The sequence below is a fragment of the Helianthus annuus genome, chromosome 16 (genome assembly GCF_002127325.2).
Source record: "Helianthus annuus cultivar XRQ/B chromosome 16, HanXRQr2.0-SUNRISE, whole genome shotgun sequence".
In the NCBI taxonomy this organism is placed as follows: domain Eukaryota; kingdom Viridiplantae; phylum Streptophyta; class Magnoliopsida; order Asterales; family Asteraceae; genus Helianthus; species Helianthus annuus.
The window spans coordinates 165,711,016-165,736,510 of NC_035448.2; the positions used below are offsets into that span (position 1 = coordinate 165,711,016).

A 25,495-nucleotide genomic window follows, 5' to 3' on the forward strand; every position below is an offset into this window, starting at 1 on the left:
AAAGATCACATAAAAATCCTTTTTCAAATTATTACATTCAAAAGATTGAAAGTTTGTGCACATATCTGAACTTGGTGTCTCAAAAGTTGAACCTCCTTACCTCCAATGAACCTTTAGGCACATAAGTCTTTGACTTCAGTTAGGAAAGATCCTGCAGTTGAACAACATCCAAATTCATTAAATTTAGTATATTAGCTCTCTAGCAACATGAAACTTGCAACTTATAATACTTATTAATAGACTCACCTGCAATGTAGTTTGATAAACAATATGTTCATCATTTGCCTTAGCTCTTGCATTAATATACACCATGGGAATGGGAAGTGAAGGAAAAAAAAGAAATTAGATAAGGATACCTTAATATCTCTCCAGTGTGTTTAGGATCCGTTATCTGATAAAAAATACTATTTAATACACCAGACATTCAACCCATGACCACACCTGAAAATTAAATTGAATCTCTGTACGTGGCACCTTCATAAGCTTAAAAGAAAAACTACAATATAGTTAAATTCATAGTGATAGTTCGTTTTGGCATTTCGTCAAACAATTAGAGGATGCAATCACAAAAAAATGGTGGATTAACCATCAGCTAATATAAAAAGAAAAAGAAAAGAAAAATCAAATACATAAAAAAATAAAATCCTAAACACATAGCAATTGATAGACTTTTTAACTGGGACGATGAAGCCTGAATATGATGACCAAATAGCCCAAGTAAGGTCTATATAACACACTCAATAAAAAACAATTGCTAGCTAATAATATTAATCTAAACATTTTTATTAATAATTGGTTTGAATTACTTTTACAAAAGTATTTTCTCAAAAAGCATGTCTTTTAATAATAAAAAAGATCGTCAACCATATATTTGTAAGAACGATAGAAAAACATTAGGAAAAGTCTTGTAAATTTGATAAGAAACCTAAATGTACACAGTAACAATATTCTTTGTTTTATATCTAACTAATCTATAAAAGGAGACTAAAGGCTGACTTCATTTTGCTTATGTGTCAGCCTCTCAGCCATGCCACATAAGATCTGATGATGTCATAAATATATCAATATTATGATGTCATAAATATATCAATTAAAATGTTAAAGATTAATAGATATTGTATTAATTAAATCTGAAAACCATCATCACTATGAGGGGAAAAGGTTATTGCATTAATTGGGGGGGAAATTCAAAATTCAAAATCAACTCTGCCTCCCATCTTTAAAAAGGCCCCCAAATATATATTTTCAATATCTCTCTCAAATGCAGACCATCTTTCAAAATTCAAAATTTAATAACTTTTTCTTTCTCTCCCTCCATACGCTGCTTTCTCTCTCTTTTCTGTTTCCTCAAATTAAAAACCCTAAACACAATCCATGGAGATGCCACAAGATGAAGATGTCGTAAGATTAAGATTGAAGACACCACAGTCTTCCCATGAAGACCTTTCTAATTTCCGATTTTCAAAGCACATCTCTCTCTAGAATGCTCACAAACAAGCTTCGGTCAATTCTTTTGAAAGAGTTTCAGTTTTAGTTTTAATGAAAGGTTAGTCGCATCTCCCTCTCACTTTTGTTTCATGGATGTTAATTCTTGATGTCTGCGTTATCGTTTATCGTATGATTGATTTGATCCGATTCATTACAGTTGCTACAATGGTGGTTTTAAGTTATTATTACTACTGATTCAACTTGCTTTCTTTTGTTTGTAAAATTGGATGTTGTTTTTTAGGTTTAAATGATTGTGATTTGGGGTTTTATAAGATTTTTTAAGTGTTGATTTCACTTGAAAAATTGAATTGGGATGTTAAAGGTTGCCTACCAACTGTTTGTTGAAATGTCAGTAAAAGAATTTCGGGATTTATTTGATGTTTGTTGTTTTCTTTGTATAGGTACGATGGTCAACTTCCGGTGGCATATCTTTATTAATAATTGGTTTGAATTACTTTTACAAAAGTATTTTCTCAAAAAGCATGTCTTTTAATAATAAAAAAGATCGTCAACCATATATTTGTAAGAACGATAGAAAAACATTAGGAAAAGTCTTGTAAATTTGATAAGAAACCTAAATGTACACAGTAACAATATTCTTTGTTTTATATCTAACTAATCTATAAAAGGAGACTAAAGGCTGACTTCATTTTGCTTATGTGTCAGCCTCTCAGCCATGCCACATAAGATCTGATGATGTCATAAATATATCAATATTATGATGTCATAAATATATCAATTAAAATGTTAAAGATTAATAGATATTGTATTAATTAAATCTGAAAACCATCATCACTATGAGGGGAAAAGGTTACTGCATTAATTGGGGGGGAAATTCAAAATTCAAAATCAACTCTGCCTCCCATCTTTAAAAAGGCCCCCAAATATATATTTTCAATATCTCTCTCAAATGCAGACCATCTTTCAAAATTCAAAATTTAATAACTTTTTCTTTCTCTCCCTCCATACGCTGCTTTCTCTCTCTTTTCTGTTTCCTCAAATTAAAAACCCTAAACACAATCCATGGAGATGCCACAAGATGAAGATGTCGTAAGATTAAGATTGAAGACACCACAGTCTTCCCATGAAGACCTTTCTAATTTCCGATTTTCAAAGCACATCTCTCTCTAGAATGCTCACAAACAAGCTTCGGTCAATTCTTTTGAAAGAGTTTCAGTTTTAATGAAAGGTTAGTCGCATCTCCCTCTCACTTTCGTTTCATGGATGTTAATTCTTGATGTCTGCGTTATCGTTTATCGTATGATTGATTTGATCCGATTCATTACAGTTGCTACAATGGTGGTTTTAAGTTATTATTACTACTGATTCAACTTGCTTTCTTTTGTTTGTAAAATTGGATGTTGTTTTTTAGGTTTAAATGATTGTGATTTGGGGTTTTATAAGATTTTTTAAGTGTTGATTTCACTTGAAAAATTGAATTGGGATGTTAAAGGTTGCCTACCAACTGTTTGTTGAAATGTCAGTAAAAGAATTTCGGGATTTATTTGATGTTTGTTGTTTTCTTTGTATAGGTACGATGGTCAACTTCCGGTGGCATATCTTTGACAGCCGCAACATTTATGGACAACACTTCATCCACATTGCCTACAACCACATGGTTAAAAACCTTTAAAATATAGGTATGTTGTGAAGAAAGAGAGATTCCAATGAAGGTATATTCTTTATTTAGTAAATTTCGATGTTACTTTTTCATATATTTGTTGGGGCTTAATTTAAGGAGAGAACTAAGGGAACCACATAAACACCGTTAACTATTGTTTTAACAGTGATACATAAGACGGGTATGTAACCTTACAACCCACTCTCTTGCACCACGTATAAGTGGTAAAGCGGTTCTCTAATTGGTCAAACGTATGCTTGACATTGATGTATGAATGCATATAACTTTCTATGTTTTTCTTCTAGGTAAGAGGCAATACTACGCACTATGATACTGTTGCTAATACAGCTGCATCTGGAGTCCTTTCAGCTGGCATTAATTCAGGTTTCATTTACAATTTTTATTTAGAGACTAACGAATTTAATTAAAATTTTGCTTGAGCTTGATTTCATATCATTCAATTGCAATGTTTTAGGTGTTCCGTGCATATTTGGAGTCTTCACATGTGAAGATATGCATCAGGTATATTTAGTATATTTATGATTGTCTTTATGTGTATAATTATTTGTTTATTTAGGTTTGTATGACATGTGAATTTGAGAATTTTGAAGCTATCTTTGTGTATTACCTTATTCAAGTATCACTTATATTGATTATTTATATGCATGTATTAGGCCTTGTTGGTGGTAAAGCAGGGAACAAGGGCTCTGAGGCAGCTTTGACTGCTGTAAGTTGGCTTTATCTTTTTTTTTTTTGGTAAATTTTATTGATAACAAAAACAGCCAAACATCCAACCCACCTATAAATGACATAAAAAACCAGCAACCCCTGACTAACCCAGCCCCCCAATACACCAAACACGCACATATCCCAATTAGCTATATACCAAATAAACAAAATATTGCAGCTAACAGCAAACTTAGCAAGAATACTAGTTCTCCTCCAAATGGCATTAGAAAACTCGCATATATCAGCACAAGAGTTGCAAAAAACACATCTTAAGTCATTATTATGACTCCAATCTTGTGTAGGTAGCCTAAATTTAAAAGCAAGCCACTCAATGTAGGCATAAACTTTAACTGAACCAAACATACTTGTGCCATTTCACAATAGGCCCTACCCTTTCTACAGAAATCATTGTAAACAGTGAGATGTTATAGAGTTGTTTTGTTTCAGCAATAATTAGGTTTAAGAAAAAGTGAGATGTTACTAGAGAGGAGAGGAGTTTTTGCTGGTTCAGATCTTTGAATAAAGTTGTGGATCATATCTTAAGGTGTTGTTTTTATTCAATAATCATTTAATTATTAGTAACTTTAATTTGTTAATGAAAATGACAGGGTAAATTACACTTTTCGTCCTTTATGTTTGTAACGGGTTACAATGGATGACCTTTAACTTTAATAATTACAGTCACAGTCCTTTATTTGCAAAACTCGTTACACCTTAGGTCCTTTGACACTAACCTGGTTAAAACTTTCAGTTAAGTGAGGTCATATGCAACTCATGCGAGGGCAAAACAGTCATTTAATATATAAGAAAAAAATGTTATATAAAAATTATCCCTCTCCCTTGTACTCTCTCTCTCTCTCTCTCTCTCTCTCTCCATACCACTATGAGCTTGAAGTTGTGAGGGGACTATGTTGTGCAATTACTGTAATACACTTTGACATATCAGATCTTTAAGTTCGATTTGAAGGAACGGGGGTGCGGCAGGGTAATTACAATTTATGTGGACAAGATTTGCATCAATACTCAAAAATGATATTCAGTTTCTTCATATTACCAGAGGCTACTTCACCTCTCTCTCAATTAAAATCAACACCAAAACCCTCTTTTTCAAGGAGCACTGCCACCATCTAACACCCACCACCTAACAACCTCCCCACACCACAACCTAACAACCTCCCCCACCTAACAATCACCTCTTGGCACTAAACAGTAAACACCACCAAAATCACCAAAAAAATATATTAAAAAGAATCAAAATCCTCAAACAATTACAAACCCTTTATTGAGTTATCCACAGATCTGTCTCGTAAACGACACCCGGAGGCGACAGAGTCGGTGAACGAGAGTTCCGGCAACAGTTTCTGCTCCGAAAACCATTACTCCATCGACATGACGTGAAGCTATCGCTCGTGAAAATCCAGTTGTTCAGCATCGGTTTCTGCTCCGAACACCGTTACTCCGGTGAACGAGAGTTCTGACAACGGTGAACGTGAGGGAATCCAGTGAAAATCCAGTTACCCCGGTGAAAATCCAGTTGTTTGGCAACGGTTTTCTACGCAGAGAAATGTATGGCAGGAGGTGGATGATTATGCAGAGAGGGTGGACCTTTATGGTGTTCTAGGGTTTGGGAAGGGGGAACTAGGGGAAGATGATTGAATTTGGGATAGCTGATGTTATATATATGTTAATTTTTTGTTTTATTTATTAATGAACATTTTAAATAAAAATATGAAATGACTAGAATACCCTTAAGTGGATAGATATAACTAAAAATTTTAACTTGGTTAGTGCTAAAGGATGAAAGGTGTAACGAATTTTGCAAATAAAGGACTGTGACTGTAATTGTTAAAGTTAAAGGCTATCCATTGCAACCCGCTACAAACATAAAGGACGAAAAGTGTAATTTATCCAAAATGATATAATTTTGGTTATTTTCTGTAGGGGATTGCTGTTGTTGCTCTTTTGAGGTATTTTGGATGCCTTTGCTGGTATTATGTGTAAAGTTTGATCATTTTTTTTAGATAAGTAGAGAACATGCTTATAAAAAACAATATAGTTAACTAATATGGTACTTTCAATATTAGATGTTTGATTTCTTTTTTTGTAATGTGTACAGTTGGGAACTCGCTTCTGACTCTTTAATACTTTAAAGAAAAGTTTGAAGCTGCTGGTGTGAAGCTAATGGCGATTGATAAAGTTATATGTTTTTATCAATATTTCATGTGTTGCTTCAAAGGCGTGATGCTAAATCTCAGCTTGGTTCATATCAGCTTCATGTTCATTTGTTTTGATTAAGATCAGTTTTTGATTTGTTATTTTAATGTAGTAAGTTTTGATTATGATTGGCTGTTGATGAAGAGACTTATTAGTTCTGGTTATGATTCTTGCATTTGACGTGTTAAGTCGTGTATATTTCGGACAATCGGTTCAATTAGACAGTTGCTAGATTAAATTTGACCTGGTTTTTGTTTAGATGAAAGATGATTTAAGTTGCGTGATTCATCTCAACTTCATATGCATTTGTTTTTATTAAGACGCTCTTAGATTTGTGTAGTATGTTTCGATTATGATGGTTGTTGATGAAGGGGCTGGTCGTTTCTATAACTACTGATGCCATAACTTCTTATTTTGAATTTTTTTTATGAACAGGTCATGCGAGATCCTAATGGAGCTAGCAAAGGATGAAAACATTGTGTAGGACCGGTTTTGACTCCGAAACGATTGCGTAACCGAACGTGTGACGTGCGGAATCCGTACACGAACGTGACCGAACACACAAGACGTAATATAATCTGTGATTCTATTGATCAAATCTGAAAACGTACAAGAACCTGAATCACGATGTCACTTTCTCTCTCTAGTTTCTCTCTCTAGATCTAGAAAGCTCCAAATGACAAATGTAGCAAAAGTCTCTAATCTAACATAAAGTCTCCTATTTATAGGCCTTGGCTTTTAATGAGATTTCTCATTAATTACAATTATGCCACCTTGCCTTTTTGTCTAGTTATTACTAATATAATGACTCGTTTTCTTCTGTTTCTCGCTACGGTTCGGATTGACGAAGGCTATAGACATGAATGTACTAACAGGCTCCCCCTTGGATATTGCCGCAGTCAATCTCGTAGCGTCTTGTCTTTCTCTTTCTCTCTTTGAGTCTTCTTGAAGCTTTAACACGTTTTCATCAACGTAGACTCTCTTTTGTTTGAACAGAATCCCCGTGGATCTGTATTCAGCTTCAGCTCCCCCTTTCGGTAAACTCTTCAGGCTCCCCCTTTCGTCAAGCTTCCGTGCTTTTGGGATCGACACCTGGCTTTCCGGTTACAAGCTCTTCCAGGAACGATACCTGGCTCTTTGCACGCTTCCGTTTGCGTTGAGCTCGTCTTCAGACTCCCCCTTAGACTCGGCTTTCGGGATCGTAGTCTGGTATAACATCTGCAACACTCAGACATTTATAAGTAACAACGTTTTGAACATTTAGTTTTCCAGAAATCGTAATCTGGCACTATTCAACTCTCTAAATCACTCCTCCTATCAACAATCTTTACAGATTTGGCAGTGTTAAAGAATCCAACTCCCTCACAGTTAATCGTCCAAGTCCAAACTAATGACCTTGGAGATATCACAAACTGTTTTTGAAATTTTTGATTTTAATTCAAGTATCAAATTAATGAACTTGTTTTATTTTCAGAAACACAATCGGCTTACTTAGATTTTGAAACTCAACATTTCATACATCGGTTTATCAAAAATAAAGCAGAAATCAAAATCTTTTTGTATTTTCTGAAAATATAAAGCAGTAAAGAAATGTATACAAACATATTTACAAGCAATATTTTTGTTTGAGTATACGTCAGAGGATCATATCAGTTTTTGACAAGTCACAAGTACCGTTGAGCTTAATTACACATTAAGAATTAAACAATTCACTTAGATTGTCGATATACTGATCCACTTAAATTTTCATACAAATTTCAACTGATTCAGGATACGAATTATATGTTTTAAGAACTTAAACTCATTCATGTGTCCCACCTCTTGAATATACTCCCGTATCCAGATCCCAATATTCAGTCTTACAGGTGAGTATACCACAGATGATATCTGTAAGGGGTTAAATGCGAGGGCCGTGAGAGCTCAGGTCGATACTTCCGTATACGCAGAGAGATGACGGCTTCGACTTTTCGGTGTGTCCCCTTTAGAGGATCTTTTGATTACAACAGCAGTGACTATCAATTTTATTGTTTCATCAGCTTGCTGAGGGCGATGCTGTATTTCAAGCATTTGCGGAAAGTATTATTCGGGGACTAGGTCAGTACTTCCATACAGCAGAAGTCCCGGAATAATACCCCAGATATCACTGAGTATAATGACCTAGTATCTCAGAATAAGGGACCTTTCAAATGAGATTTCAGGGGTTACCTATATATCCAAGTAGTGTTCCCCACGAAATAAGCAAGTGTTTGAATTTAGGTTTATATCCCGAAAAAGTTTACTAAGTGTATCAAAACCTATCGACATATCATCAGTGAGACTGTTTAACGCTATTTAATCATTACATTTCTTTAGCATACTGTAACTGTCTACTGATGTACTATCATTTCCTCTTTTTACACAAAAACTCAATTTTTGAATTTTATCATGTTTTTGGCTCTTTCAAATTCTCTAATGTTTTTGTATTTTCTGACAATTTTTCTCCCCCTAAAATGCAAAACCATTAAAAGAAATTTGACAAACCGATACTGATAGCTTTGTCTCGCCATCCATGTTCTGCTAACTATGCACGGAAATTTATTAAAAGCAGTAATTACCCCCATGATTTACAACACATTGATTTTTGACAGTTTGAAAACCGTTTTTCAATCTGATGAATGTAATCATGTTTGTTCATCCGTGAGGGTTTCGGCGTATTCAATCAACACATATTTTTGAAATTTTCTATTTTTGACAAAAAATTAAAAACAAACATATTTTTGGTTTTTCAAATTTTAACAAACTAAAACATATTTTTGGTTTTTTAAATTTTCTAATTTTTAGAGTTTTTGAAATATTGTTTATTTATGTACAGAAAACACATAAACTCCCTGTTTCAACCAACACAGGGTCCAGCAGCCTCTGCTTCCTCTTCATGTGGCAGGCTGCTCCAACTTTCAAACTCACAGTCTTCAGTATTCTTGAGCACCTGCACATTCAACTAATTGAATTACTTGAACAATTTAGCCCAGGTCTGTTGGACCTTAGGCATTTCAACACAATAATTTTCATTCAATGCTGGAAATTCATTGTCATTTTTCACAAAAACTTTCTCAATTTTAACTTCAGCTTTCTCATCTTTTACCGAATCAACATGTTTCTTAACACTCCATGTTTGACCTTTCGGTGTACCACGTTTGTAAAAATGTGAATCTTTTTGAACACTTTGGTTTTGAACAACAACTTTTGGTTTCCAAAACTCTTGGGGTTTTGTCATATCAACTGATGTTTTCCAACTTTGTGTTGTTCTAAATCTGGGTGTGTGAGTATTCCAGGTCTGTCTTGAATCGAACCTGTTCTGGTTTGATTTCCAATTTTGATTCGAAGCAAACTTGTTTGTGTTGTACTTCCAAGTTTGTTTTGAATCAAATCTGGTTGACCTTTGTCTCACATTCTTAGATTTTTGTTTCTCAGAATCAATCTTCTTGTTGTCAACATCCACAGGTTTTAGATTTGGACACTTTCGTGCAAGATGTCCTTTTTGATCACATTTGAAACATGTTCTCATGGACATATCTTTGACCTGTGGTTGTTGCTTTCTCTTTTGTGCATGAAACTCATCATTAGACTGTCTCATTTTGAGTTCTTTTTCTTCTGCTAAACTGTTTCCCTGAACAAAACTCATTTTTGCCTGATAATTTGGCACTTCATTTTTGTTCCGATGTTGTTTCTTCTTATAACCCAACCCAGCCTTCATTTTTTTCTTCTTGAAACCAGGTTTGTTATATGAATCTTTACGACTCTTACCGACAAACTTTGAAATCTCAGACTTCTCAATCTCAACCATTTTGAAAACTTTGTCAACGTTTTCTGAAATCACATTCTGAATTGGGAATACAACATCTAAGAATAATTTGTCCGATCCAATCATGGTATAAACCAATCCTTTGAATCATCATTCAAATTTTTCTCGGATTTTATGTTTTTCAGATATGCATCATGAAGATTTCCTTCATCTTCATCCTGTGATCCAGATTTACCTGTAACAATCGACTCTTCTTTCAACACACTTTCAACGACTTTACCTACTACCTCTGAATCATGAGAATCATCAGATTTGGAATAGGTTATGTCAATGTTGTCTGGCAATTGGTCTACCATGTTGAAAGCTTTTTCGACCTTTTCCTCATCATAAAATGCAAACTTTTCCGGTGGTGGAACTTGATGAAACTCTGAGCCAATGCCTTTCTTGTTTTGCTCAGACTCACCATCTCCCGTTTTTATATTGAAAATTCGTTCAAGCACATATGACGACACGTGGTAACTTTTTAACTTGTTGTTTTCATGTTCTAAATCAGCAATCTGTCGCTTTAGCTTAGCAACATCTTCAATATAGGAATTAACAACATCTTGTTTTATAGCATACATTCGTTTAAGCTCTTTGGTTGTTTCAGAAAGATAACTCATTCTAGATTGAGCATATTTCATTTCGTCTTTTACTTTATCATATGACTCTTTTGTAACATGATATGATAATTTCATTGAGTCATATTCCTTTTTCATTTCTTGATAAGCAATTTCTTTTTGTTCGCATTCATTTTTCATTTTCAAAACATCTTCTTTCAAAACTTCATTTTCTTTTTCTAACTTTGTACATTTTCCTGAAAGTTTTTCATCATTTTTGTTAAAAACCTTTTCTTTTTCTAACATCGCTTTGCATTTTTCTTTGAAAATGTTTTCGATTTTTGTGAATTCAAGATTTCTTATTCTGAATTGCTCATCTTTTTCAGTACAAGCTCTGCACGGTTCCATGCATTTCTTGCACTATTCAATTGGTTTTAAGACTTCAGAATCAGAATGTGCCTCAGTGATTGGCACCTCGGTGTTTTCAGCAGCTTCTGTCTGCTTCATCTCATCATCATCTTGCTTTTCTTCAGTACTGACTTCCTCACCAGCATCTAAATTCTCATTCTTTTCTTCTTTCTGCACCTTATTTTCAATCTGATGTTCTTCAGTAACAGCTTCTTTCACAACTTCAACCTCTTCAGCAACCTTCTTCATATTGTTCACCATCTCTTCAACACTCTTCTTCATTCTCTCTTCATCCCTTTTTCTCAGACATGATAGCATGGCATATCTGATCTCCTTTTCAAGCCTTTTAGCATAGTCAGTAGAGAACGTTCATCTTCACATACGAAGGCGGAATCAACATAAATGAAGTTACACAGCTTTTCCTATTCAATTCCTTCTCTTTTATTGCTTTCTGAAGTAAATTTGACAGAGTTTCGTGACACAAGCAAAATCCTAGATCCGCTCCAACGTACAACTGATCAGGTATATATAGTGTTGTGTGGTTCGCTTATATGGCCATGACAAATAAGCGAACCTACCACCTTGTCACAAAAGCGGACCACACCTGATGACCTCATAAGCGGACCTACCTATAACATATGTTCACATAAGCGAATCTACCACATAATTCATGATTTTGACTTTCTAAACCCTATGTTGACCTATATTATCCTAAGACCTAATGCAGACGTAGTCAACAGACATTCCATGCATCAACAGACTCCCCCTTGGATGTTGACGTAGTCTTCAGTTCCTGAGTCTTCAGTCTTGGTCTTTTCTCCAACTCTCTGTCTTCTCATCAAAAACATTCTTCACAGGTTTCGAATCACAACCTGACTCCATCTTCAAACTCCCCTTTAGCTGTTGATCCAGACTCCCCCTTTCACAGACTCCCCCTCTCAGTATACTTGAATCTGAGGTTTCTAGTTCAAGCTTTGACAGTTAGCTTCCGTTGGGAATAATGAAGTCCAAACCTGTTACTCAACCAATAACATTACAATCTATCTTTTCAAAATAAATCACAAACTCAATCAGCTTCAGAAATCCACTCAAGTATTCAGGTCCAAGTTAATGACCCTGATACTCAATTAATATACCAAGTTCAATTTAATGACCTTGGTTGATCATTTGACGAATCAAACTGATTTAAAAAAAAAAAATTAATTTTCTAGCAACAATGTAACAAGCATCAACTTAATGAACTTGTTTTAACTTTGAAAACATCTTCAAACTCCAACAAAGTACGCTCTTCTCATTTTTCAGCTCAGAATCTCCTGCATCTGCTACAAAACTCGAGAATCAGACAATCAACTTTCCACACTGGTTTGTCTTAAACTAAAGCAGAATTGAATTTTTTTTTTTGGATTTTTAAAGTGTTCTAAACTAAGAAATGAAATAACAGAAAACTTAAATTGCAGAAAAATAAAGAAATTGAACTATATACAAACTTATTTTTGGCGAGCGTGTCAGGGAATCATATCAGCTTTTCAGACAAATTACTAGTACCGTTAAGCTTAATTACATGCTCAGACTTAAACAATTCACCTCGATTGTCAATATACTGATCCATCTTAAATTCTCACATAAACTTCAATCTATTCAGGATATGATTTAGATGTTTTAAGAACTTAGCTCAATTCATGTGTCCCACTTCTTGAATACACTCCCGTATCCAGAATCCCAATATTCAGTCTTACAGGTAAGTATACTACAATGATATCTGTACATAAATTAGATATGCGAGGGCCGAGGGATCTCAGGTCGATACTTCCGTATACGCAGAGAGATATCAGCTTCGACTTTTCAGTATGTCCCCTTTAGAGGATCTTGTAATTACAACAGCAACGACTATCAATTTTATTGTTTTATCTGCATGTTGAGGGTTTATGCTATGTTTCAAGCATTTGGTGAAAGTATTAGCCAAGGACTAGGTCAGAACTTCCGTTCAGCAGAAGTCCCGGAATAATACCCCAGACATCATTGAGTATAAAACCTAGTATATCAGAATACGAGACCTTTCAAACAAGATTTCAGGGGTTACCTATATATCCAAGTAGTGTTCCCCACGAATTTCACTAGTTTGAAATTTTAGATTTATATCCCGAATAAATCTACTAAATGTGTGAAAACCTATCGACACATCATTAGTGAGATTGTTTAACTCATTTAGTCTATACAATTCTTTAGCATACTGTAATTGTCTAGCCGATGTACTATCATTTTCCCTATATACACAAGCTCTTTTTCAATTTTATCATGTTTTTGTATTTTTGCATTTTTTACTGTTTTTGTATTTTCTGAAAATATATCTATATACAACTATCTACTCCCCCTAAATACCAAAACACGTAAAAAATCGACAAACCATTGCAGATTGTTTCTCGTCTTCATCCGCAACAGTAATCTCATCAACGCTCACAATTCCATCCTACACCGAAAGTAATTTCATACCATTAAGTTTTAACAAATATTGAAACCGATTTTTATCAAAAGCTTTGGTATGAAAATCAGCTTTTTGTTCGTCAGTGTGGATTTTCTCTATTCGTATCAACTTTTTCTCGAAGCAATCGCGAATAAAGTGATGACGAATCTCTATATGTTTAGTTTTAGCGTGATGTACTGGATTCTTAGTTATATTTATTGCGGCCTCATTATCAACAGACAGAGGTGTGTTAAGAAACTGCAAACCGTAGTCGCGCATCTGTTGCTATATCCACAAGATCTGAGAGCAGCAACTGCTAGCAGAAACATACTCCGCTTCACATGTAGATAACGCCACAGACGTTTGTTTCTTACACTGCCAGGTAACCAATCTAGGTCCAAAGAACTGGCATCCTTCAGTTGTTGACTTGGTATTGACTTTGCAGCATCCGAAATCCGAATCGGAATACCCTTCGAGCGTAAAATTGCCTTTTCTAGGATACCACAACCCCAATGTGGGTGTTCCTTTCAAGTAACGTAATATCCTCTTGACAATGATCATGTGCGACGCTCTCGGGTTAGATTGATATCTTGCTGCGAGGCACGTTGGGTACATGATATCAGGACGTGAAGCAGTTAGATACATCAAAGAACCTATCATGGAACGGTAGAACGTTTCATCAGCCCTGTCTCCGGTGAGATCTGGGTGAATCCCATGATTAGTCACAAGTGGGGTAGCAGCAGGAGTAGAACTTGACATTCCAAATTTCTCTAGAATATCATGCACGTACTTTGTCTGGTGAATGAAAATTCCCTCAGGAAGTTGTTCAACTTGTAAACCCAGAAAGAACTTCATCTCCCCCATTGATGACATTTCGAATTTTTGCTTCATCACCTGTTCGAAATCTTTGCACAATTTCTCATTCATTGACCCAAAAATTATATCGTCTACATAAATCTGAACGATCAGAAGATGTCCGTCGACCTCTTTAGTGAAGAGAGTTGTGACAACTCGAATTTCCAAGATTCTATTTCGCATTTATTGCACGTTCTTGTCTTGTTTAGTTGATAAATTGCACAATTAGTTGCTATGGAATTGTATACGTTTTGTTACAATGAAGTGTATTGTGTGATTGTGCATGGTTATGTGTTAAATGTGATAAACCTGTCAAATATGTAAACTTGGTGGTGAAACTATGAAATTGTTATGAGATGGTGTACATGTGTAAAATATGATACTTAGGGATGCATAGAGTAACTAGTGAAACTCTAATCATTGTTAACCCTAATCCCTTTCACTAATCATTTTCACAAAAACAAAAGCACTGTACTCTCTAATCCTCTCTACAACCATCTTCTCATCACTCTTGGATTCACAAGTTCTTTTGCATCAAGTTTGATTACCAATCCATCTAGAATCGAATCAAGGTAATTGTTTAATCATTGTTTGTGATTAATTGTTGATTGATTGATGCATGAAAACCCTAGTTCCTCATATTATATTCTGTGATTTTGATTTGATTCTGGATAATCGTGATTATGATGATGAGTAGTTGCATATTTGATAGATTGTTCTTGTGATGATTACTGTTGTTAAACATCGATCAATTGATTGTGATTCTACCGTCTAGGTGAATGAAGTTAGGGTTTTCAGAATGATGAACGTAACTGTGGAACATAGAAAACGTAACTGCTATAATCTCTACGATCATATGATTAATGTTACTCAGAGTTTTGTGAATATAATTGTCTGAGTTTTAAAAGGAGCATGCTTGATCCGAGTTTTGACATATGCTATAGTCCGAAGTTTATGCATACATCATATAATCCGAGTTCTTTGTGGTGCATATTATCCGAGTTTTTCATGATGATCATTAGTCCGACTTTGTGTAAATAAATGTCTTGTCCGACCTTTGATGATATGTTATAGCATGTCCGAATTTCTGTATAAAGTGTGAGGTGTCCGAGATTTATGACATGATAAGGTCCGAGTTCTTTGCTTGTTTATACTGTCCGACTTTTAGAAATGATATCAAATCCGACCATTAAGTAATGTACAAGATGTCCGAGCTTTAGTGCTTGAATGTGGTCCGAGCTTTGGCTCCAAAACACAAGGTCCGACTTTGTTAAGGAATGGGTGAGGGGTCTGAGTTTTTAACCCCCTCCCCCACGTCCGAGTTTTCTAATCCATCCTCACATGGTCCGAGTTTTATCAAGGTTTCTCTTGTCCGAGTTTTGAAAGGAGAAACCCTAGGGTCCGAGTTTTTACATATGGGAAGTAAGTTGTCTGAGTTTTGAACCCCCAACCCTCTAGTCCGACTTTCAAACAGGGGAAGCCCCCCCCCCACACTTGTCTGAGCTTTATGAAGGGCAAGGCCCTGTCTGATGTTGTGTAATGATCAATTTGAAACAACGAGCTGCATGATATATAATGTTAATTCTGTTAAGCTGTGTATGACACTTTGATTCCCTGACTTCGTTAAACATGTGAAGTTATTTACATTGTTAAATGTATAAAGTAGGTTAACCGTGGCCACTAGATTAATATCCACGTAAGATTAAACCGTGAAATCAGGGACGCTACACATGAATTATGTGAATAGGATTGACTGCTTACATGATGCATGATTCTATGTAAATGATTGTATGATATTGAATGCAACTATATGATCCTGCATGTGTGAACATTCTATGTGGTATCATCATGTACACACTAAGCACACAACACACAGTTACTTGATTATCAATGATTTGCAAACTCTAATTTGATGCAAACACTTACGTCGTATCGTGCGCAATAAATCCTAGGTCGTGTGTAACGGACTTAGACAGTTGATAAACCCTAGAGCATAGCATACCGAGCAAACCAAGGTGAGTTCACACTCTTACTAAGGCATGGGATTCCCAGGGCACGGGAATTGGGATTGAAGGATTGAGATTGAATAGAACTGTACTTACACTGTTACTAGACTACCATACCAATGTCCTCGGTTGTGCAGGACACATACTTAAGCTATTCACTGTCCTCGGTTGTGCAGGACACATACTTCTGCTACTCACTGTCCTCGGTTGTGCAGGACACATACTTATGCTACTCACTGTCCTCGGTTGTGCAGGACACATACTTATGCTATTCGCTGTCCTCGGTTGTGCAGGACACATACTTACAATCTACGTAGACTCATACTTACTACTATCCTCGGTTGTGAAGGATACTCACGTAAAACCTACGTGTATTTATACTTACTACTATCCTCGGTTGTGAAGGATACTCACGTAAAACCTACGTGTATTTTTACTTACTACTATCCTCGGCTGTGAAGGATACTCACGTAAAACCTACGTGTATTTATACTTACTACTATCCTCGGTTGTGAAGGAGACTTATGGTTACGAATAGTCTAGTGGTTATACAACATGGGAAGCCCCCACCAATAGAACGTACTATCGGCCCAGTAGAGCCACATGTTACAAACGAATATACCATTACGCATTTACTTTCTGTGAACTCGCTCAACTAGTTGTTGATCCTCTGTTACATGCCTTGCAGGTTGTTAGATACATGGAGCTTGCACAGGGAGGAGCTGGTCGTTGTGGGCTTGGATCGTGATTGTCTTGTTAAACACTTATGACATTTGATACTTTATTATGATGGGTTTTATTTATATGCTTCCGCTATACAATGATAACTTACTTATGTTTTGGAACACCTTTCATATGGATTTGGTTTGGTTTAATGGCAAATACTTTTACTATATATATATTGTTCTATATGATTGGTGGCTTGATCCTGGTCAGTCACGCTCCCAAGCGGTGATACTCCGCAGGTGGATTTTGGGGGTGTGACAGATTGGTATCAGAGCCATTGGTTATAGAGAACTTGGTTTTAATACGGGGAAAACGTTTTTATTAAAACCAGACTATAACCAGAACAGTGCTCTCAACGATCCACAACGACGCTTCGCTCCACGTGCAAGACTCAACATCCTAGGTAATAAGGTTTATGTTTATTACCTACTTGCTAGAATTACATAGAACTTTGCTCATGGTATGCTTAGATTACGTTGCTCACTATTTGTTATTGCATGAGAACACTCGTGTGTGCTTACACTCTTCTGTCATCGCACTACTCGCGAACCATTCATACTTATGCTACATTTATTGTTCGATCATGTCTGGACGTGTTAACATGACTCAAGCCCAGTTGACGGCTCTTATTAACGAACAAGTTGCTGCGGCGCTTGCAGCCGCACAAGCAGGAGGTATAACCTGCTATACCAGACCTTTCCTAGGATGTTAGATCCTACTCTCGTGACCCAACTCTCGCGCTTAACCTTGACCTATCTTTCTCGCGCAACGGGTCAGAACGCACAGCAGCCTGTCTGCACATTCAAGAACTTCATGGACTGTCGTCCAAGCACATTCAGTGGCACAGAAGGAGCAGTGGGACTACTCCATTGGTTTGGGAAGCTCGAGTCAGTATTCGAGATGTGTGAATGCCCTGAGGCTCGCAGGGTCAAGTACGCCACTGGTACCTTGGAAGAAATCGCGCTAACTTGGTGGAACGCGCAAGTACGGATACTAGGGTTGGCAGCTGCTAACGCCACCCCCTGGAACGAATTCAAAGAACGCATTAAAAGGGAATACTGCACGCGTGATGACATCCACAAGTTGGAGGTAGAGCTTTACCATTTGAAAATGATGGGGTCAGAAATTGAAGCTTATACGAAACGGTCGAACGAACTGGCCATCTTGTGTCCAACCATGGTGGACCCTCCAAGCAAGCGTATCGAATTGTACCTCAAGGGTCTAGCCTCAGAGATTCAGAGCCATGCTTCATCAGCTAACCTCGACAATATCCAAGACATTCAGCGTCTTGCTCATCGCCTCACGGATCAGGCAGTGGAACAGAACAAGCTGCCTAGTTGTATCAGCACTATTACTACCGCTATCACTTCTGCTACTCCCGCTACTCCTAGTGACAACAAGCGAAAATGGGATGGGTATTCCAGCAAGGGTTCAGCTACCGTTCAGTCTCAAGCACAGCAGCAGCGCAAGAATAGTGATCACCAGAGCCGAGTCAGCCAACTTCTGGTGGTCAGGGGCAGGGTGGATATCGGGGAATTCACCCAATGTGTAACTAATGCAACAGACACCACGGTGGTTAGTGCAACGAGGGATGTTGTCGGAGGTGTCTCAAGATGGGCCATGAAGCTAAGGATTCAGGAGCCCACGGCCTGCAAATCAGAGTCGCCAGCAGCAACAGCAAGCAGAAATCCTATGCAAAGAAAAGATTGTTCGCATTCCTCGTTCTGGCCAAGGACCTCTCGAAGTTCAAGGCGACAAGAGTGGTGCTCGAGCCCCGTATCGTTTAGCTCCAACCGAACTGGAAGAACTTTCAAAGCAACTACAAGAGCTCTTGGATAAGGGCTTTATTCGTCCAAGCTCTTCGCCTTGGGGAGCTCCAGTATTATTCGTGAAGAAGAAGGATGGCACTTTCAGGATGTGCATCGATTACCGCGAACTGAACAAGGTCACAGTGAAGAACCGCTACCCTCTTCCACGTATTGACGACTTATTCGACCAGTTGCAAGGGTCGAGTTACTACTCCAAGATTGATCTACGGTCTGGTTATCATCAGCTGAGAGTCCGAAATGAGGACGTCTCCAAGACAGCATTCAGAACTCGCTACGGTCACTACGAGTTTCTAGTCATGCCATTTGGGCTTACGAACGCGCCCGCCGTTTTTATGGATCTTATGAACAGGGTGTGCAAACCCTATCTAGACAAGTTCGTCATTGTCTTCATCGACGACATTCTGATCTACTCCAAGAGTCAGGAGGAACACGAGCAGCACTTACGTCTTATCTTGGAACTTCTTCGAAAGGAGCAACTGTACGCCAAATTTTCTAAATGCGACTTCTGGCTTCGTGAAGTCCACTTCTTAGGCCATGTGGTGAACAGGGATAGGATTCATGTCGATCCATCCAAGGTAGACTCGATCAGGAACTGGCCTGCACCACGTACACCAACGGAAATACGCCAATTCTTGGGTTTGGCGGGGTACTGCAGACGACTCATTAAAGACTTTTCGAAGATCGCACAGCCGCTTACTATGCTGACACAGCAAGGTGTTACCTATCGTTGGGGAGATTCCCAGGAAACCGCTTTTCAGTACTTAAAGGATAGGCTTTGCAGCGCACCTATTCTCTCATTGCCAGAAGGCACGGACGATTTTCTGGTCTATTGTGACGCATCGATACAGGGGCTTGGTTGTGTATTGATGCAACGTGATAAAGTTATTGCCTACGCTTCTCGTCAACTCAAAGTTCATGAACGGAACTACACGACGCACGATTTAGAGCTGGGAGCTGTTGTTTTTGCGCTTAAGATATGGCGACACTACCTGTACGGTACCAAGTGCACTATTTACACCGATCACAGGAGTCTCGAGCATATCTTCAAGCAGAAGGAATTGAATATGCGTCAGCAACGATGGGTCGAACTGCTTAATGATTATGAATGCGCCATCAAGTACCATCCAGGCAAAGCCAATGTTGTGGCTGACGCTCTCAGTCGAAAAGACACTCTACCTAGACGCGTACGAGCCTTGCAGCTTACTATCCAGTCCAGTCTTCCTGCACAGATACGTGATGCTCAGGTGGAAGCATTAAAACCAGAAAACGTTAAGGCTGAAGCCTTACGCGGCTCAAGGCAACGAATGGAACAAAAGGAAGACGGCGCCTACTATGTAATGGGGCGTATTTGGGTCCCACTTTATGGCGGTTTACGAGAGCTTGTGATGGATGAAGCTCATAAGTCTCGCTACTCGATACATCCAGGTTCGGATAAAATGTATCACGACATCGGAACTACATACTGGTGGCTTAGCATGAAGGCCCACATTGCAACCTACGTCGGTAAATGGTTGACTTGTGCAAAAGTCAAAGTGGAGTATCAGAAACCAGCGGGCCTACTTCAGCAGCCCAAGATACCACAATGGAAATGGGAAGAAATTTCCATGGATTTTGTTACAGGCCTACCCAGATCCCAGCGTGGGAATGATACCATATGGGTGATCGTGGATCGGCTCACCAAGTCTGCACACTTCCTGGCTATTAAGGAAATGGATAAGTTCTCCACACTCGCAGACATTTATCTTAAAGAAGTTGTTTCGAGGCACGGGGTGCCCACCTCCATCATTTCGGATCGGGATGCACGATTCACGTCAGAGCTATGGCAAGCGATGCACAAATCCTTTGGCTCACGATTAGACATGAGCACAGCATATCATCCTCAGACGGATGGGCAGTCTGAGCGAACGATCCAGACTCTTGAAGACATGCTTCGGGCATGTGTTATTGATTTCGGCAACGGCTGGGAAAAGCATCTCCCTTTGGTGGAGTTTTCGTATAATAACAGTTATCACACCAGCATACAAGCCGCTCCATTCGAGGCATTGTACGGACGTAAATGCCGGCCACCTCTCTGTTGGGCAGAGGTGGGGGATAGTCAGATCACGGGTCCAGAGATAGTAGTGGACGCCACGGAAAAGATTGCACAGATACGACAACGCATGGCGGCAGCACGCGACCGTCAGAAAGCATACGCGGATAAGCGTAGGAAACCGTTGGAATTTCGGGTCGGGGACCGGGTTTTACTAAAAGTCTCACCCTGGAAGGGTGTGGTTCGTTTTGGCAAACGGGGAAAATTAAATCCGCGGTATGTCGGACCGTTTGAGATCATTGAGAAAATAGGCAAAGTGGCCTACAAGCTAAACCTACCAGCTGAACTCGGTGCAGTTCACAACGTATTTCACGTGTCGAATCTGAAGAAGTGCCTGTCATATGAGACCCTCATAATTCCTTTTAAGGAACTCACTATCGACGAGCGGTTGCAGTTCGTCAAGGAACCAGTTGAAATCACGGACCGGGATATTAAGGTCCTCAAAAGCAAGAGAATCCCTCTTGTTCGAGTTCGTTGGAACTCCCGACGTGGCCCAGAGTACACCTGGGAACGCGAAGACCAAATGAAAGAAAAGTACCCCCAGTTATTCGAAACCGATGCAACTACTACTGAGGCTGAAGCTACTACAGCGGAATTTCGGGACGAAATTCCAAATCAACGGGGGGATGATGTGACACCCCAGGAAAACCAGTAAACGATACAACTTACCTAGCTTCCTCAGTAACCGCATGCTAAATTTCGGGACAAAATTTCTTTCAAGTTGGGGATAATGTGACAACTCGAATTTCCAAGATTCTATTTCGCATTTATTGCACGTTCTTGTCTTGTTTAGTTGATAAATTGCACAATTAGTTGCTATGGAATTGTATACGTTTTGTTACAATGAAGTGTATTGTGTGATTGTGCATGGTTATGTGTTAATTGTGATAAACTTGTCAAATATGTAAACTTGGTGGTGAAACTATGAAATTGTTATGAGATGGTGTACATGTGTAAAATATGATACTTAGGGATGCATAGAGTAACTAGTGAAACTCTAATCATTGTTAACCCTAATCCCTTTCACTAATCATTTTCACAAAAACAAAAGCACTGTATTCTCTAATCCTCTCTACAACCATCTTCTCATCACTCTTGGATTCACAAGTTCTTTTGCATCAAGTTTGATTATCAATCCATCTAGAATAGAATCAAGGTAATTGTTTAATCATTGTTTGTGATTAATTGTTGATTGATTGATGCATGAAAACCCTAGTTCCTCATATTATATTCTGTGATTTTGATTTGATTCTGGATAATCGTGATTATGATGATGAGTAGTTGCATATTTGATAGATTGTTCTTGTGATGATTACTGTTGTTAAACATCGATCAATTGATTGTGATTCTGCCGTCTAGGTGAATGAAGTTAGGGTTTTTAGAATGATGAACGTAACTGTGGAACATAGAAAACGTAACTGCTATAATCTCTACGATCATATGATTAATGTTACTCAGAGTTTTGTGAATATAATTGTCTGAGTTTTAAAAGGAGCATGCTTGATCCGAGTTTTGACATATGCTATAGTCCGAAGTTTATGCATACATCATATAATCCGAGTTCTTTGTAGTGCATATTATCCGAGTTTTTCATGATGATCATTAGTCCGACTTTGTGTAAATAAATGTCTTGTCCGACCTTTGATGATATGTTATAGCATGTCCGAATTTCTTGATAAAGTGTGAGGTGTCCGAGATTTATGACATGATAAGGTCCGAGTTCTTTGCTTGTTTATACTGTCCGACTTTTAGAAATGATATCAAGTCCGACCATTAAGTAATGTACAAGATGTCCGAGCTTTAGTGCTTGAATGTGGTCCGAGCTTTGGCTCCAAAACACAAGGTCCGACTTTGTTAAGGAATGGGTGAGGGGTCCGAGTTTTTAACCCCCTCCCCCATGTCCGAGTTTTCTAATCCATCCTCACATGGTCCGAGTTTTATCAAGGTTTCTCTTGTCCGAGTTTTGAAAGGAGAAACCCTAGGGTCCGAGTTTTTACATATGGGAAGTAAGTTGTCTGAGTTTTGAACCCCCAACCCACTAGTCCGACTTTCAAACAGGGGAAGCCCCCCCCCCCACTTGTCTGAGCTTTATGAAGGGCAAGGCCCTGTCTGATGTTGTGTAATGATCAATTTGAAACAACGAGCTGCATGATACATAATGTTAATTCTGTTAAGCTGTGTATGACACTTTGATTCCCTGACTTCGTTAAACATGTGAAGTTATTTACATTGTTAAATGTATAAAGTAGGTTAACCGTGGCCACTAGATTAATATCCACGTAAGATTAAACCGTGAAATCAGGGACGCTACACATGAATTATGTGAATAGGATTGACTGCTTACATGATGCATGATTCTATGTAAATGATTGTATGATATTGAATGCAACTATATGATCCTGCATGTGTGAACATTCTATGTGGTATCATCATGTACACACTAAGCACACAACACACAGTTACTTGATTATCAATGATTTGCAAACTCTAATTTGATGCAAACACTTACGTCGTATCGTGCGCAATAAATCCTAGGTCGTGTGTAACGGACTTAGACAGTTGATAAACCCTAGAGCATAGCATACCGAGCAAACCAAGGTGAGTTCACACTCTTACTAAGGCATGGGATTCCCAGGGCACGGGAATTGGGATTGAAGGATTGAGATTGAATAGAACTGTACTTACACTGTTACTAGACTACCATACCAATGTCCTCGGTTATGCAGGACACATACTTAAGCTATTCACTGTCCTCGGTTGTGCAGGACACATACTTCTGCTACTCACTGTCCTCGGTTGTGCAGGACACATACTTATGCTACTCACTGTCCTCGGTTGTGCAGGACACATACTTATGCAATTCGCTGTCCTCGGTTGTGCAGGACACATACTTACAATCTACGTAGACTCATACTTACTACTATCCTCGGTTGTGAAGGATACTCACGTAAAACCTACGTGTATTTATACTTACTACTATCCTCGGTTGTGAAGGATACTCACGTAAAACCTACGTGTATTTATACTTACTACTATCCTCGGTTGTGAAGGATACTCACGTAAAACCTACGTGTATTTATACTTACTACTATCCTCGGTTGTGAAGGAGACTTATGGTTACGAATAGTCTAGTGGTTATACAACATGGGAAGCCCCCACCAATAGAACGTACTATCGGCCCAGTAGAGCCACATGTTACAAACGAATATACCATTACGCATTTACTTTCTGTGAACTCGCTCAACTAGTTGTTGATCCTCTGTTACATGCCTTGCAGGTTGTTAGATACATGGAGCTTGCACATGGAGGAGCTGGTCGTTGTGGGCTTGGATCGTGATTGTCTTGTTAAACACTTATGACATTTGATACTTTATTATGATGGGTTTTATTTATACGCTTCCGCTATACAATGATAACTTACTTATGTTTTGGAACACCTTTCATATGGATTTGGTTTGGTTTAATGGCAAATACTTTTACTATATATATATTGTTCTATATGATTGGTGGCTTGATCCTGGTCAGTCACGCTCCCAAGCGGTGATACTCCGCAGGTGGATTTTGGGGGTGTGACAAGAGTGGCATCCACTTTCCCTCTGATAAAGCTGTTAGCGAGTAGGTGTTGAGACAAAATCTCGTACCAGGCTCTCGGTGCCTGATGTAGACCATACAACGCTTTGTCCAGCAGATAAACTTTGTTCTTGTGGATTGGGTCAGTAAAGCCCGGCGGCTGACCGACATAAACCTCCTCTTTGACCTTCCCATAAAGAAACGCCGATTTAACATCCAACTGCTAAACCTTAAAATTCTTCCAAGATGCAAATGCTAGGAAAATTCTGATTGCCTCTAGTCGTGCTACAGGAGCATAGACTTCTGTAAAATCAATCCCCTCCTGTTGACTAAATCCCTGAACAACGAGTCGAGCTTTGTTCCTTACAACCACTCCTCTGTCGTCTCTCTTACACTTGAATACCCATTTTGTATTGATTTTCCTTTGACCATCCGACAAATCCACTAACTTCCACACTCCTAACTTTTCAAACTGACTTAACTCTTCTTGCATTGGTATGACCCAAGAGTCTTCAGTAAGCGCCTCTTTGTAAGTTCTCGGTTTGACCTGCGAGATAAAACAACTTAATGAAAATTCAGTTTGTAAAGGTGCTACTGTAGAATAAAAACATGTTAAGCCCTGGTCTATTTGACGTCTTGTACGAACGCCTGAATGCAGTTCTCCTATGATTAACTCCTCTGAATGATAAGAAAAGGTTCGCGGCATCACTTCGCTCGGAACATCTACATTTCCCTCCAGATTAGTAACATTTTGTTCTGCATCTTGTTCACCAACTTGGTTTGTTTGACTTGATAACTGGATCTGCTCCCCCTCAGAGTCTGAATCACCATGATCAAAAACTGGCATATTTTCAGCTTCTTGATTATCATTCACCTCCGACTGATTACCAGGAGCAACTTCATCATCATGTTCACCAGCATGACTAGGACCTGCTTCATTATCATATGAAGTTTCCTGAGGTCTTCTAGAATACTCCGCTGGGAACCTGAGCTGCGACTCATACTCTCGCAAAATATCCAGCTCATCAAAGAAATCTTCATCTTCCTCTGATTCTTCTCTCATGTCAAATGAATCCCAAAGTTTATCATAATGATATTTCCATGAATCTCCAGGACTTT

General features: G+C 38.3%; 1 long non-coding RNA gene across 3 annotated transcripts; it reads left to right on the top strand.

Annotated features, from left to right (window-relative positions):
• The first annotated feature begins 1,904 nt into the window (after nt 1-1,904).
• LOC110917013 lies at nt 1,905-6,252 on the top strand. 3 transcript variants are annotated; one of them, XR_002580220.2, is made up of 8 exons: nt 1,905-2,677; nt 3,021-3,161; nt 3,415-3,493; nt 3,585-3,631; nt 3,784-3,836; nt 4,286-4,382; nt 5,780-5,805; nt 5,955-6,252. It is a non-coding gene; the product is annotated as an uncharacterized LOC110917013 (long non-coding RNA). The 3 variants fall into 3 exon arrangements; XR_004882913.1 differs by having other exon boundaries at nt 3,021-3,128; XR_002580219.2 differs by having other exon boundaries at nt 3,021-3,493.
• Nucleotides 6,253-25,495: the final 19,243 nt, after the last annotated feature.